This window comes from Polypterus senegalus, chromosome 14, assembly GCF_016835505.1.
Source record: "Polypterus senegalus isolate Bchr_013 chromosome 14, ASM1683550v1, whole genome shotgun sequence".
NCBI classification, from domain to species: Eukaryota; Metazoa; Chordata; class Cladistia; order Polypteriformes; family Polypteridae; genus Polypterus; species Polypterus senegalus.
In genome coordinates this window covers 6910058-6926071 of record NC_053167.1, presented here as the reverse complement: position 1 = coordinate 6926071, position 16014 = coordinate 6910058, and positions in this window count along the sequence as shown.

Below are 16014 nucleotides of genomic sequence, written 5' to 3'. Positions count from 1 at the left end.
ATATTTCTTATTTTAGTCAGGAATATATTATTATGACAGTTATATTTGGCTGACACATTTATTCCAGGTGATTTACAAGATAAGGACACATTACATCTGTTTGCAGATATTTTGTTTAAATTGCTGACGCCTGAGCAGGATAAATGACTTGTTTAGAATCATACAGTTAATCACTGGCTGGAAGTGAACTGGCAATCTTGGGTTTGTAACTCAAACAAAAATACAAAAATTCAAATCACTTCCTGAAATCAAACTTTTAAACGGTGATGGACAGCATAATTTTTAAAAATTGTCCAAAAATAGCCCTCTCTTGTTGTCTTTCTCTTACCGTCTCTCCCACTCGCTGGTTGCTTGCTATGTTGGGTTTTTCCTTTTTTTTTTTTTTAATTTTAACTGCTAAATTGGATCAAGAGCTTACAGATTAAATAATCTCTTTTGGAGATAGTATTTCCACGCTGTCATAATCACCACCATCCGAGAGGGCTGATTTAATTTAGGTAGTGGGGCTCCCGGGAAATTGGATTAGAAATGATTCAAGATGACTTGCTCTTCTCAGCTTCTTCAAGCTACAAAACTGACTAAAGATGAGTCTAATTGACCCGTATTACAAAATCCTTAAGTGTTTGGGATTCCACTGTGATATTGACAGGAATGGAGTATCATGAAATTTGAAAAAGAGAACGGGCAGGCACATGCTGTGGCTTCTGGTTTTAGATGGAAATGATCTGCCTCTCTCTTCCCAGTGGGAGGAAGGAGACTTTTCTTTTGCATTTTCCCATTGTGAAGCAAGAGGATACTAAATGTTGTTCAGTATGATTGAAGGTGTTGGGGCTTTCACACTGCCTCCTGGGACCTGGCTTCACAAAATGATGTTGCCACTGCTATGTGGATTATGCACACTCTCCCCATATCCTGGTAGGTTTTCTCCAAATGCTTTAAGATTTTCAAATCATCATGGTGTGTTCTTTTCAGGCCCATTTTAACTCTCACCCCATCTACCCAGGTTTGAAAAACTTGCCTATTATGATACTGTACTTTTCATTACCAATTATGTTAGACCTTTGGAGCTTTGCCATGAACCTCAAGCTATCAGACAGTCCCCTTTTCCAGACGGCCATAAATTATTTGGCAATTATGGTGTAGGTGCCGCTTGGATAATAAAATGGAGAGAATTTATTTCAAGAAGTGGTGGGAATACCTAAGCATGCGTTACAATTGATCTTCATGTTTCTGCCAATCTGGAATGGGAAAGTCTCACAAAGTGGAATGATACACTGTTTGTCATGGGACATTCCATTAGAATGTGACCCAAATAGTCATTTCTCTGGATCCAGAAGTCCTTTTCTTGGCTGTATTTTCCTGAAGTTCAGCAGGTGCACAGGTAGGTAAGAAGGATGCAGCCCCTTGGATTTCATTGACTAAAGGGTGGCATGAGGGACTGTGAAGCAGTCAGCGCTGCTCCTTTCCTCTGTGAGTCCAAAAGTGCACATCTTATTTATTAATGTGTCAACTTTGATTTGGTAAGCTGCTTTACATACAAATGAATGGCTTGCGATTATCTCCAAGAGATTTATGATGCCTTGGCGCTTGCCGGGAGGAGGCTGTCAGCGGCCCGCCGGCCTTGTCAGAGGAAAGGGCTAATAGACCACAGTGTTCAACTGGAGCTGTAATGGGCTCCATTTTGCCATTTGTCATATTCCACTTCCAGACATAAAAACTTGTCTGCCTGCATAAACCTGTAAGATTTACAAACAACAGGGAAGGGTCCTCTCCTGGCTTGTTTTTGGATATTAGTCCATTACAGTGGAGCAGTGAGGCCCTGCAGAAGAAATCTTGGGAGCGATTTAATCATGAAAAGTTACAGCCTGGGCTGCCTTCACAATATATTATAGCACACTGCTGTCCTGCAATATGTGTTTGTAATTGTCTTAGAAATGCCTCTAAACACTCCCATTACAAAAAAGCTTTGAAATATCAGGACCAAGCTTGGTGATGTTGTACAGTTCTCATGGCTGCCACAAAAATATACCTGAACACTTCTTGCTTGGTCAATAAGCCATCCTGTTCACATTTTCTGAAAGAACTACAAAGAATAGATAGATAGATAGATAGATAGATAGATAGATAGATAGATAGATAGATAGATAGATAGATAGATAGATAGATAGATAGATAGATAGATAGATAGATAGATAGATAGATAGATAGATAGATAGATACTTTATTAATCCCAAGGGGAAATTCACAAGAAGTGCTTATTGTCACTTAGTTGGGTGAAAAAGACAAAAAGGGTCTCTCTGGGCATCTGGCAAGCGGGTAAGAATATGGGCCTGTATTGGAAAAGGCAAGCCTTTGCTGCCAAAATTTTGTTTTTGTCCAGATTAAATGCTTCACATAGAGATATATTATACCAGCAAGAATTTCAATACTTAAGAGGAAACAAACTGAGGACATGTGATAATAACTTCTATAACAGAATGCCTAAATTCTTGACAATTTTTATCATCATTGTTCTCAAGCAAACCTAATGGTGCGGGGAGCACTGTAAATTGTGGTGGTGCTGTCCACATTGCATGTCCAACCCCAGCCAGAAGGTGGCATTCCAGTCTGACAAATGCATAACTGTGTACAAAAAGTATAAACTCAAGCCAGACTAAAATTGCATTTTTCTGTGCAAGACATTGAAGATCTACAGATAATGGATGAGTGACAATAATGGGAACAAGAATAAGAAGTAAAGAGTGGGCATGTGTTCAAAGACCAAACTGGATACAGTATAAAATTTGAGATTTTTAAAGTAATTTCTTTATAAGAAACTAGTAGGCTTTGCCCCCTGCTCGCTTTGCTTGCTCCCCTCCCCATCCCCCCCACTGCCAGTGCTACGTGCTGTTGTGAAAAGGGGGGCTGAACATACCCCAAGGAGATGCGGTCGCTCTTCCAAAGCCCCCTCTTAAATGGTGATACAAATAGTTTTTTTTACCTCCTCTTTGCTCTCAGCTGCTGCCGTGCTGCGTGATTTGCATCTCGTGTGGCGCTTTGAACGTTTAAAAGCCAGTACAGCAGCTGTCCTTTTGTTTCACTGCCTTGTCTCTCTTCTCGCCCAGACATCCTCAAACACTATTTAATCTCTTTCCGCTGTTCTGTTATTTCACCGAGTAACATTTTCTGTTTGTTTGCGCTAATGCGATCTTTACTATAATTTCTTTAAGACTTTCAAATTTTCCTACTTCCACTATCTCTAACCTGCTCTGCATGTGTACTGCACCAACATTTTTGAATTCTTTACGACATTCTACTTTGTCTTTTTCCGTCCCCGGGCATGGTTAAATCTCTTGGCACAAAGTCTAGTCTCGCGGGATGGGCTGATTATTACTTTCCTTATTTTCAGAATTTGCACATAGATTATTTTTGTTCTTTTTTGCTTTCTGTTCTGCATTCTTTTCTCTCCAACGCTTTTGGGTCTCTTTTGTGACGCGCTTCTCTTTCTTCTTCACTTAGTCATTGATGTGTCATCTAGAGCGTATAAAATTTTTAAGATCTGAGAGCACAGGAAGTGTGTCCGAGAGGTTAGCTGACCGTGGTCTTGTTTGAAAATGGTTGTAATTAGGGCGTGACTTGCAAAAGTCACCGTCTCACAGGACTTGCTTCCAAAGTTTTTAAGTATGACGTGACTTGACCGTCCCACGGGATGCGAAAGTGTCCCTCTGTCTCTCTTCAAAAGATCTCATCTCGTCGCAGGAAAAAAACGTCTCTTCTCTTCCAAAGATTTTTTTATAATAGAGAGATATCATTAAAGGGTTGATTTATTTTCTTCCGTTAAGGGTTGCCACAGCGAATCATCTTTTTCCATATCTTCCTGTCCTCTGCATTAAGGTAAAAAAAAATATGCAAACTATCACTGAATTAATCAAATTGTGAGAATTAATGGCTAGGTGGATGGATTTTGAAATCCTGGTTATGTTTTTGAATCATCTGGTATGTTATTGTTGTTGATAGGTTTCTGTAAAGACACCCTGACATACTGAAAGTCTGGTTGACTACACCCAGAAATTATCTTATGAACAGTGGCAGCCCATGGTTCCTTTAAGATGACATCATAAAGTCTGGTGACAAGTGGCCTCCATCTTGAGGACTGTCAACAAGTCGCCAATCTTTCCTTAATGTTTAGTCTCTGTTGGTAACTTTAAGGAACAATCTGAAAAGCAGGCTGCTCTCAAAGGTGAATTTCTCTCTGCTGATGTTCTTTGTTTAGCCAACTATTAACATTGTCTTGAGAAATGGTGGGACTTGCGTTGCGCTGAAGGGTACTTTTATAATAATGATGATGTTAATTATTCATCACACCTCCCATAAAAGGCATAGCAAGAGAATGTCTGCAAGCTCTGAGACTATCATTCTGCTTTAAAGACCTGAGGACTGGCCTCGGATGACTACTTACTCTGAAATGTGCCTACCTTTTAATATAAAAAATAGATTTTCTGAGCTAAATTTGCAATTTTATTCCAGCAACACTTCTTCAGCATTAATATATATTAATGACCTGTTTGATCCACTTGGCTTATTATTTCATACAAGGCACATCGAATGCTAACCTGGAATAATTCTACAGTGATAATGTCACTGTCACAAATCGTGAGGAGAACACAATCCAGCAGGGCTACAAAAATGTTACATTGAAGTCCTGGTTGTTAATGTAGTTTACTGCTGCCATTTTGCATGTAAACAAATGTACAGCTCATATATGTTGTGAAAGCTGGCCCGGACACACACAGACGGACATCGTACGTTCACCCAACACACGTTTATTTTGCAAATATTTACAATGCACAAAACCCAGTGCCTCTTGCACCAATCCCCCAAAGTGCAGGCCTCTCAGTCTCTGTGCCTCTCTCTTGGCCACCTCCCGTCCTCCCTCCAGCTCCGTCCTCTTTCACCCGACATCCGCCGATGACTGGAGGGAGGCGGTCCTTTAAATGGGAACCCGGATGGGCTCCAGCTGCTTCCCGGCATTCCTCCGAAGCCACGCCCCAGTGTGGCGGAAGTGCCGGTTGCGCACCCGGAAGCCGTCCGGGTGTCGCCCCATCGTCTTCCCCCCAGCACTTCCTGGTGTGGCGGAAGTGCTGGGCTCCCGGGACATTCAGGCACCGGGGCGCCGCCTGGCGGTGGCCACGGGTCCTTACAGGGCTGGGCTTCCAAGCCCTTCACCCGAAGCCCCCAACATAACCAGGACGGAGGCCCCCTTGCGGTCTAGAGGAGGCATAAGCCCTCCTCCGGTCCTCCTGGCCATCCGGCCGGGGACCACAATGTATATGTATGATGTTTAACCTGCTTTCAGCCCTGCAAGGAGGTCCACCAACCTGCAGGGAAAACTTGGGTGTTGGTGGCAGGTGTCACACACATGCGTTTGCGAGTCAACCAAAGGGACCAGAAGATGCCAATTCCACACAAGGCCAGGGGACAATGGGTTGTACTAAACCTCTCTCTTTTCTATCCACAGATCAAACACGAGAAATCCTACCTGTGTCCAATTACAGTTTGAGGACATCACTTACTGTCCCGGCACTTCTGTCACTTCTGGTTCAGCCCCAATGACATCACTTCCCTTGAACAGCCTTAAAACCCTTCTTCCTCCATGCTTGGACAGTTCTGTTTTGGACTCTAACCTGTACAAATTGTACTTGAATTTAAGCCTTTTGCAGCCAGGAAAACTATACGGGTGGCTGCCCCAAACCTTAATTGAATGTCCAGCTATTTCTTTCTCTCAGGACTGGCACTCCAGCCACTTTAAAAAAAACTCACATTGTTCCAGTGTGGTGCTGAGGTGTCACCTGCTGAACTCAGGTCCCTGTCCAGTTGGTTCATCATGTGGTGGGTGCGGCAACGTGCTATAATCAGCGCATGCAACCAACTTCCTCCTCCTCCTCCTTCATATATTGTTAGAATATTGAATGGGAGGGCAGTGATGAACAACTTTGAGGTGGATATATCAATTTTGGTTTGATTGTTCTAGTTCATTTTTATTTAAGTTGACTCCCACACAAATAAAGTTTTTATTTACATATTTAACAACGTCCATGTTTTTTCCAAATCCTCACCTCAGTATCAAAAGAGATGAAAGTCACAGCAGCCAAGAATTCATCCTCTGATGGTCTTTAATGCTCCTTCCCGGTTCCGTCCAGCTTCTTGCCCCTCCACAGAGCACACAGTGAGAATGATTGAGTTTCTTTCCTTGGGGACAATGCCATCTATCATTTAGTTGTCCCACTTGCTTACCTTCACTGCAACTATGAACAGTTTACTTGCTAGCATTTTATACGATGTCAAGAATCAAAAGCACTCAGTATATTATCATGTTGACGAGTGGCTTGTGTTGATGCCAATCATTTATTTTCTTTTTGTGTTATAAGGCTATATGAAGTACTAGGTTGTTGTACCGTGTTAGCCATTATGAATGAAGGCTATATGAATAGAGATAGACTAGATAAACAAATGTAATTACAGTATATACTCATGGATAGTTCTCCCACAGATAAGTCGGGGCTTGAATTTAACATATAGTTTCTGGTATTTTATAATGTCGGTTGTATAAGTCATATGCGTAAAACACATGCTATTGGTACAAGGGATTATGATATGCTAACGCCCACCTGAGAGAGTAACCACGGAGCACACAGCCTTTTTTTTCTATGTGTTGTGCCTACGTGACCACACGGTAATACCTGAACTATTCGGAAGGGATGTTTCCACTGATTTGTGTTTTTTGTATCTCACACCCTCATAAACTTTTATCATAGAGCAACACTTACCTACAATAGAACGTTCAGTCAGAAGAGAATATGAAGCTTGTTTTAAATTAAACATACTTGAAGTAGCGAAAGAGATTGGAAACTGCGCTGCTGTTTCAAGACCCGACTTATATGTGAGTATATACGGTAGCTAAAATACAATATTATATTATATTTATAGAGCTAAATCAGCTAAACAAATGTAATTAGCTAAAATACAATATATTATTATTACTATTATTATAGTATAACATAAAATCACCATATAATACACTACCATGGCTGTCTGTTTGTCTGTCCAGGATTTTAAATCACCTGTAGCTCGCAAAACGTTTGAACTATTGACCTAAAATTTGGTACACATATACTACGTGATGTCTACTATCTGCATTCGGAGTGATGAACGACCTCCAAGGTTATTTCGCTTTTTTTATTTTCATTTTATTTTATTATAGAATCAACTCTCGGCAGCAGAGCGGTCGTGCAGCCCATGCCTATGGGCGCCGTTCTCATTCCCTACCACCTTCACCGTCACTTCCTCTCCCTCTTCTTATCATAAATCATTCTTGAGGCAGATTGAAGACTTATGTGCTAGCTTTAGTGAAAAATTAAAGAAAACGTACTAAGTAATTACAACACAAACACTGACTTAATCAGTCTTAACACGAAAAGACGCCAGCAAAAGAAGAGAAGAAGTGGACCGCTAGAGTGGAGAAAAGAAGAGCTGCTCCGGAAGCAGCAAGCGCATCAACCTCTGAGCAAGCGAATGCTAAACGTACAGAGAAAGAGGATGAAAGTTAGGAATGCTCAAGTCAAATGTATTCGTGCAGTTACTGGTATAATATATATATATATTGTCAGGGATGCCAGGGGCCATGACCCGGCCGGGACGCCAGGAGGGACCGGAAGAGGGTCAGAGCCCTGCCTGGATCACGTGGGGTTTGCCTTCCGGGTTGCTTTGGGGGCCACGGGTCAAGGGCATGGAAGCCTTTCCCTGTAGGGGCCAGTGGTCACCGCCAGGAGGCGCCCCGATGTCTTGGAGACTTGTTGCCCCAGCACTTCCGCCACACCAGGAAGTGCTGGGGGGAAGATTTATGGCGCGCCGGAGAGCAGCCGGGAGGACAGCTGGCACTTCCGCCACGCTGAGGCGTGGCCATAAGAAGATTGCCGGGAACACCTGGGGCTCATCCGGGTCCTCTATAAAAGGGGCCATCTCCATTCATTCGAGGCGAGAGTCGGGTGGAAGGAGGACGAGGCAAGAGGAACTGTGGAGGCGGCCCGAAGACAAGGCATTGTGGCCAGGACTGAGTGATTGGTTTGGGGTTTTGTGCACGTGACTAAGGTCTGTGTGACCATTGGACTGGGTCTGAGTGACCTTTATTGTAAATAATTGTGTAAAATAAACGTGTGGTGGTTTTAAGACAACATGTCCGCCTGTCTGTGTCCGGGTCAAGTTCATATATATATATATATATATATATATATATATATATATATATATATATATATATATATATATATATATATATATATATATATATATATACAGTTTGAAAGAGACAACATGAGAAAAGAGGGGAAAAGGTGTACGCAGAAAAATGTCTGGTCAGACAAAACTGCCATGTAACTAAATGGATTATCTCCGTGACCCAACCAATAAGAAGGAGCTTTTTGATTTTTTGACAAATAAGATTGAAGAGTTCAAGTGGTCACCAGAAAAAAATATATATGTCACATCAGGACATGCTGTTTCAGTTCTTGGTTCTGGTTCTCCCATGAATGACTGCAACCACGAGGAGGCTAACACTCAGAATGTTGAACATGTACAGTATGCAATGGAAGATGGGTGCAAAAAGTGTCATTGTGCGAACTGTAGACACCGATGTAGTAGTCATCCTTGCAGGGATATTTCATGACCTAGTCATCACACAATCTGCTGCTGCTTTGGCACAGGCAAGAAGCACAGATTTTACCACATTAAAGAAATATGTGCAAGCTTGGGTGAGCCAAAGTCAAGAGCATTGCCTGTGTTCCATGCATACTCCTGCTGCGATACAACTTCAGCTTTCACTTGGTAGAGGTAAGAAGTCAGCTTGGCAGGCACATGATGATGTCACAGAGACATTTTTAAATCTTGCCAAACATCCATTTCAGCAGTTGACTTCTGATTGTATACAATTCAAAACACTTGAAAGACTGACTGTTATCCTGTATGATAAAAACAGCCCTTTGATGTCTGTGAATCAATTAAGAAGACAACTCTTCTGTCATGCAAACTGATCAACGGAGAAACTGCCACCTACACCGGACGCACTACTTCTGCATGTACAAAGGGTTGTATATCAGGCAGGAATCTGGACAACAAGCTTACAAACTGACTAACTGATTCCTTCTCCATTGGACTATGCATGGGTGACAGAATCAGGATCATGGGTGCCACAATGGTCCACTCTCCCTGAAGTCTCCAGGGCCTGCAGTGAGCTGATCAAATGTTCCTGTAAAGGCGATTGCACCAGATGCAAATGCAGTAATGCAAATCTGGACTGCTCGCCACTGTGTAAATGCATGTGCGACAAATAGAATTCATCTGAAAACTATTACATAGTGATGTAATAATTTGTTATTGATTTGGTGACTCCGTCAAAGACTGTTCAGTTTCGAGTTTCGCTTATCTACGTCTGGTTTTTTTAGTGCACGGACAGTACTTTTTGGGTCATTTTGACAACAATTTTCATTGCTATCGGTAAATCTGCAGTTTTGTGGTTTATTCAAGTATTTGTGAATGACTTGGTGATTCTGTCAAAGACTTTAAAGTGTCAAAGTCTGGTTCTTTTAGTGCATGTACGGTCATTTTTGGTCATTTTCGAAACAATTGTCATTGATATCGGTATATCTGCAGTTTTGTGTTTTTTCAAGCAATTTTTTGGGCTCCTAGGCTAAAATTCTTTCATAGACCCTAATGATTAGCCATGCAAAATTTGGTGCTCTTATCTGCTCTGTAACGGTAATCTCACTAAGACACCACACTAATAGAGATAGATTAGCTAAACAAATGAACTTCATGGACTGAATGGTCTACTCTCATCCATCAAGTTTTTTATGTTCCTATGTAAATCCCATCTCCTGTAATAAATGACAACAAATTCCCAGCAATCCCAGTGTCGAATCTGGAGCTCAAGTGTGTTTAACTCACACTGACTGCAGTTTTAGAAGTGATTTCTGACAGATGGTCTTTTCAGTTCCCCAGCAGTGTCATGTCTGGTTTACTTTTGGTGGCACAGTGGTTAGCACTACTCTCTCTTGGATCCACTATGCTCAGTTCAAATTCCATGACTGGTCATTGTCTCCATAGAGTTTACAGGGGCTGCCTGTGTCTGCATGGGTTTTCCCCCAGCATTCAACAGCTTTCCTCCCACCTCTCACAACACACAAGCAAAGTAGGTGAATTAGCAGTTCGAAATTGTCTGCTTCCATTCTTCCACAGTAGGCTCCTGCCCTGTCACAACCCAGAATTTGATTAAATGGGTGTCAGAATGTTATGTCATGTTATATTTTATACTAGGCTATGTGGTCAGCTTACAGCTTTCTCTTCATTTTACCGTAAGTGGGATTTTTATTGGGGTCAGTAAGTTCTACAACTAAATAAAGCAAAGTGGCAGAGAAGAACAAGGGAGCTGAAATATCATGGCCAAATTCAATTTTTACAATGCATAGTGGATGCACTTTGTATAAATATTGTGGGTGCCTATGTGAATAATGTAATAAAAATTTAGGAGAGAAGAGTTTGAATGCAGTGTGGGGCATTGATGGGCCAAGGAATCCAAAATCGAATGCCATTGACCAAATTTGATCCTGACATTTCAGAGCAGCTCCATAGGTGGTAATGCATATCAGACAGATTTTCACAAATGAAGACTTGGCATTATCAGGGACAATAGAAGTTTTACAATACATAGTTATTCATTTTAAGGCTAATATTAATTACTTGGTATGAATCCACTTTATTTTTTTATATTGATAAGGAATTCAAGTTATGTGTCAATATTTAGCCCTTGATTTGTAAGTATTTTCCATCTTAGTCTCTCCTGGCACAACATCAGCTACATTTACTTTCTTAATAGCTATGAACAAAACGTCTCCGCTCAGAAACACAAGACCGGTTTCTCTTTAAATAAATCCATTGAATTCCGCTGGCCTCGGCAATCTGCTTCATCTGTCTCCTGTGCAAACTGCCTGAGCCGCTACAAAGGTGAGACTTGAGCAGAAAGCATTCACTGGAGAATAAATCTGGAATACAAAGCCGGTGGAACAGGAACAATTGAGGCTCACGGTGATGAATAGAGGCTTAAACACTCAACGCTTTGTGAAGAGGCGTGTTGTCTCACTGGAGCGCTGGCTTCTTAGCAAAGCTGTCAAAACTGTATTTATAATCTGCTACCTGGAAAAAACGAGGCACGTCAATTTGAGGAATATTTAATGATGGGATCATATGGCATTAGCCACCACAGTTTAGCTCTGGCATTAGAAGCCAGCTACATTATTATACAGATGTCAAATGTTGAGACTTGTTACTTCTGTTAACAAAGGCAGCCAGCTATAACAATGATCTGTAACATTATATATAGTCAGAGTGAGAGAGCTACAGGAAGGGTCAGTGGCTGAACTGGACGAGGCTAAAGCTTGCTTTGCTCAGATTTACATTAGGAACTGCACGTCAGGGTTAGAGTAACAGTAGTTCTAAACTGGGAGGTGAGAAAGTTGTCAAGTTAGGGTGTTGGGATCTGAACTAAGGGGTAAAGGTACATGATCGATGTCACTCTGGAGGAGTTAGAGTCTGAAGAACCAGCAAACCTTCTCTGAACCACATTTGAGGTTCAAGATCTGAACAAATGGATGAGTTGACATAATCATTGCCACAATGGAAGGGTCCGCGTCTAAACTGGAAGGTGAGGAAAGAGTCAAGCTGGGGTGTTGGGGTCTTAATTGAAAGTTAAGGAAACTATACTGGTATTTCACAGGAGCAACTGAAGGATCAACAAACCTTCTATGACCCACACATGGGGCTCAAAAAGGATGAGGAGACATAATCAGTGTCACAATGAAGGTGATGGGGTCTAAACTGAGGGATGAGGAATCATGATCACTATGCCATGGAGGAGTTATGGTCTGAAGGGTCAGTAAACCTTCTTGGAACCACACTTGCAGCTCAAGGTCTGAACTAAAGGATGAGGAGACATATTCAATGTCACACTAGAGGAGTCAGAAAGGTAAAAAATACAGTGAAAACCAGCAACTAAACTGGGGAAGTCAGAAAACTTCAAAATGGGCGTAGGAGTTTGAAAATGAAGGTGACACAATTTAACTAGAGGCACAATAGGAAGGTGAGATCAGAGTCAAGTTGGGTTGAGGGGGTCTAAGAGAGAGAGAAAAAGAGGTTAGGAGCATGCACTGATACAGCACATTGCTGCACCCACCACATGACAAACTAACTCAGGATTCCAGATTAGGGCCTGAGTGCAGCCATGCAATGGGTGACATCTCAGCACCACACTAGTTCAGATGGAATGTGAGGTTTTGTGCGGTGGCTGAAGTGCCAATTCTGCCACCAACCCCCAGGTTTTTCCCTACAGATTGAAGGGTCTACATGCAGATTAACATCATACCCAGAACGGAGCAATTGCAGGTCAAGGGCCTTCGTTGGCCCAACGAGGCAGAGTCACTTTTGGCATTTACAGGATTCGAATTGGCAACCTTCCAATTGTCAGTGCAAATCTCTAGCCTCAGATCCACCACTCCACCCATCAGGGGGTCTAAACTGAGGGATAAAGATAAATGGTTATTGTCACACTAGAGGGGTTAATATTGGAACAAAGGGATAAGTAGAAATGTTCAGTGTCACACTGTAGGAGTTTGAGTCTGAAGGATCAGCCAACCTTCTCTAAGCCATACTGGGGGCTCAAGGTCTGAACTAAGGGATGAAGATACATAATGTGTGTCACGCCAGAAGGGTCAGGGTCTAATCTGAGGGATGAGGAAACATGTTTAATGTCACACTGAAGGGGACAGGGTCTGAACTAAGGGACTGAGGAGTCATGATTAGTGTCAAACGAGAAGGCACAGGTCCTGAACTGAAGGATGACAAGAGATGATCAGTATCACAATGGAGTGATCTGTGTGTGAATTAGAAAGCAAAAAAAGAGAGTGAGAGCCAGCAACTAAACTGGGAAGTCAAGAGACTCCCTGAGTGTCAGACCGGGGATAGGAGTCTGAAACTGTAGGAGAGACCATCTAACAAGAGGCACATTGAGGAGGTGAAAAGAGAGCCAAGTTGGGGTTTGAAATCTGAAATGAGGATAAAGAGAAATGGTCATTGTCACACTAGAGGGGTCAATATCTGAACTGATGGATGAAAAGAAATGATCAGTATTACTGTGAATGGATCAGGGTCTAAAATGAGAGATGAGGAGACATGATCAGTGTCACACTGAAAGAGTTAGGGTCTGAAGGGTCAGCAGACCTTCTCTAAGCCAGACTGGGGACCCAAGGTCTGAAGGAAGGGATGAAGATACATAATCAGTGTCACATTGGAGGGGTTTGGGTCTGCTCAGAGGGATGAGGAAACATGTCTGATGTCACACTGAAGGGGACAGAGACTGAATTAAGGGAGTGGGAGAACATGTTCAGTGTCAAACAAGGAGGGTCAGGGTCTGAGCTGAAGGATGACAAGAGATGATCAGTGTCACGCTGGAGTGGTCCGTGTCTAAATTAGAAACCAAAAAAAAATACAGTGAGAGACAGCAAATAAAATGAGAATTCGAGAGACTTCCTGAGGGTCAAACCAGGGGTAGGAATCTGAAAATGGAAAAGAGAACATCTAAGTAGAGGCACATTGAGGAGGTGAGATAAGAGTCAAGTTGGGGTGTCGGGATCTAAACTGAGGGATAAGCAGACATGGTCAGTGTTACTGTGGATGGGTTAGTATCACACGCAAAGGGTCAACATCTGAGCTCAATGGTGAAAAAATATAGCTACAGCCAACAGTTGAACTAGTTAAGTAGGAGAACTCACACTCAGGGTAGGAATCTGAATATGGAAGTGAAGAAATCAAAAAAGAAGAACAAGGCGAGGATGCCTGATCAGAGTCACAGTGGTCAGCTGAGGTCTGAAATGGGAGGTGAGAAGAGATTAATCTGAATCGTGTTGGGGTGCCAGGGTCTGAACTGAGGGATGAGTAAACATGATTAGTATCACACTGGAGAGGTCAATGTGTGAAATGGAATTTGTAAAAAGCCAGGAGCTGAACTGGGAAGTCAGGAAGCCTCCACAGAGTCTCACTTTGGGGTGAGTGTGGGAGTCTGAACATGGAGATGAGAAAACATAATCTGAATTGATAAACAAGGAGACATGATCAGTGTCACACTGGAGGGGTCAGGGCCTGACCTGATGGATGAGAAGACATTGTCATTGTCACACTGGAGAAGTCAGGATTAGAAAACCTGCTCTGAGTCACATTAAGAAAGTGAAGGTCTGAAGAGGCAGGTGAGAAAAGCTCATAAAGTTCAACTTAGCATGCCAGTCTACATTAGGGGGTGAGAAAACATGATGGAAGAGACAGCGGGAGTCAGGAGCTAAACTGAATTGGGAGACCAGGACATTTCAATAGAGTCACACTGGACATATAGTGGTAACTGGAAAGGGAGAAGACATGATCAGTGACCTTCCTGGGGGGTCAGGGTCTGAAAAGGGGCACAGGGAACCTGCACACAGTCACAGTTTCAATGATTCAACAATTTTATTTAAGTGCCCATTTTAATCAAAAGTATCTAAAGCACTTTATAATACATAAATGCAAAATAAGCAAAATAATGACAGAGCATAAAATAGGACCATGGTGCTCAAACCAAGAACAAGTCAGGCTATAATAATTTACATGCCAAATCAAATACATATATCTTTCATTTAGATTTAAATAGGTTGAAATGATAGAAATTGTCTAAGTAAAGGAGATAAATATAGTAATTCCAGAGTTTCAGATCAAAATAATTCAAGGCAAGGGCTTCTAAATTTTTATATCTATGAATTGGGATAAACAATAGACGAGCATCAGCAAAGTGAAGGGAATGCCTTTGAATAAAAGGAATAATTAAATCTACTATCATGTTCGCTTCCCGAGTCCTCCCTGCGTGGAGTTTGCATGTTCTCCCCGTGTCTGCGTGGGTTTCCTCCGGGCGCTCTGGTTTCCTCCCACAGTCCAAAGACATGCAGGTTAGGTGGATTGGCGATTCTAAATTGGCCCTAGGGTGTGTTTGATGTGTGTGTGTCCTGCGGTGGGTTGGCACCCTGCCCAGGATTGGTTCCTGCCTTGCGCCCTGTGTTGGCTAGGATTGGCTCCAGCAGACCCCCGTGACCCTGTGTTCGGATTCAGCGGGTTGGAAAATTGATGGCTAACTATCATGTAAAGATTTAAACATCAACATTAAATTTATGAATAGTATGTAATGATCAATGGGAAGCCCGTGCAGATTAGAAAGTAATGGGTTAAAACTCTCGTGTAATCGTGTGTGTCAGTAAGCGAGCTGCTAAATTTGCTGGGATCCAAAGCAGAACATTAGGAGACATTAATTTAGACATACTGGTATTGAGTTCTCAGCTAAGAGATAAGAAAACAAGTTACAATGGCACAGTGTCAGTCAAAGCCTATATGAAGCCCTAGGTAGAATGTCCGAATCGCATGGCCTTTTAGTTACCAAAACGGCATCCCTTGTTGTCTGTAATGTGGACAGGAGGGTCAGGGTGGAGCATACAGGTCCAGAGAACAAGCCATTTTGACTTAAATTATTAGCACCCCTCTGGTTATGGCACCCTGGGCAGTTGCCTATGTCGCCTAATGGATTGATTGGCCCTGCATGGAGCCATGTACAGAGTGACAATGAGACTGAAATAAGAGGTCAGAATTCCTGCAGAAAGTCAGATTTGGGGATGGTGGCTTAACCTTACAGGTCATGAGATGTGAACTGAGTCACAGTGTAGGGATCAGTATTTAAACAGGGAGTTAATAATACCTGCTATGAAGCACACTGGGGGTGTGCAGCCTATGCTGGGAGGTGTAAAAAGCTACATTTAATCAAATTGAGATGCCAGAGTCAGAACTGGAAGTGTGCAAAGGTATGATCAGAGTAACAATGAGAGTCATTGCCTGAACTAGGAGGTGAAGAGACCCTGCTGTAAG